Here is a 401-nt window from a genome sequence, read left to right on the forward strand (position 1 = left end):
TAAGTGATTAACAATAGCTTTTTTATTAGTTATAAAATTATTTTTATTTACATTACTAGAAATATTTTTTTTTAGGTACAGCGGCAATGAATTAAAATTAGTTGGACCTAAATAGTCCACAAATTTTTTCCCAAAACTCTTATTAGTATAGCTTACTTGCATGTCATATGACCTATTTTCCCTTTTGTTATTTTTTTGGAAACCAAAGTTATCAATTTGGGAACATAATAGAGAACTGCTTGTATAAAAGTCTGATCGGTAGCACTTTAAAAACTTTATAATTAGTAGTAGACGAACCATATAATTCTTTTTTTATTCAAACAAATTCTTATGGCAAGATTCTGTTGAATCTCAAGAGGCCTGATTGCATTGTCAGTACAGCCACCCCAAACTAGTAAACC

This window comes from Acyrthosiphon pisum, chromosome X, assembly GCF_005508785.2.
Source record: "Acyrthosiphon pisum isolate AL4f chromosome X, pea_aphid_22Mar2018_4r6ur, whole genome shotgun sequence".
NCBI classification, from domain to species: domain Eukaryota; kingdom Metazoa; phylum Arthropoda; class Insecta; order Hemiptera; family Aphididae; genus Acyrthosiphon; species Acyrthosiphon pisum.